Below are 277 nucleotides of genomic sequence, written 5' to 3' on the forward strand. Positions count from 1 at the left end.
ACATATGTGTGCGTGTGTAGGAGAGACCGAGCTTAGTTACCACATTTTTTACATCCTCAGTGATGAAAATAATTAAATTTTGTGACCAAAATTACGATTTTCTTTTAAATACTAAAGGACATTATTTGAGAAAAAAATAAGATGTGCCATAGTGTATTGACATAAGGATAAGTAGTCATACAGTAGAGATAAAATTGGAACATCAAAAGTTGACAGCAATTTATAAGTACTTAACTGTAAATTTTAGACTAAGCATTGATGTAATACTTTATGTGGA

The sequence above is a fragment of the Penaeus monodon genome, chromosome 32 (genome assembly GCF_015228065.2).
Source record: "Penaeus monodon isolate SGIC_2016 chromosome 32, NSTDA_Pmon_1, whole genome shotgun sequence".
In the NCBI taxonomy this organism is placed as follows: Eukaryota; Metazoa; Arthropoda; class Malacostraca; order Decapoda; family Penaeidae; genus Penaeus; species Penaeus monodon.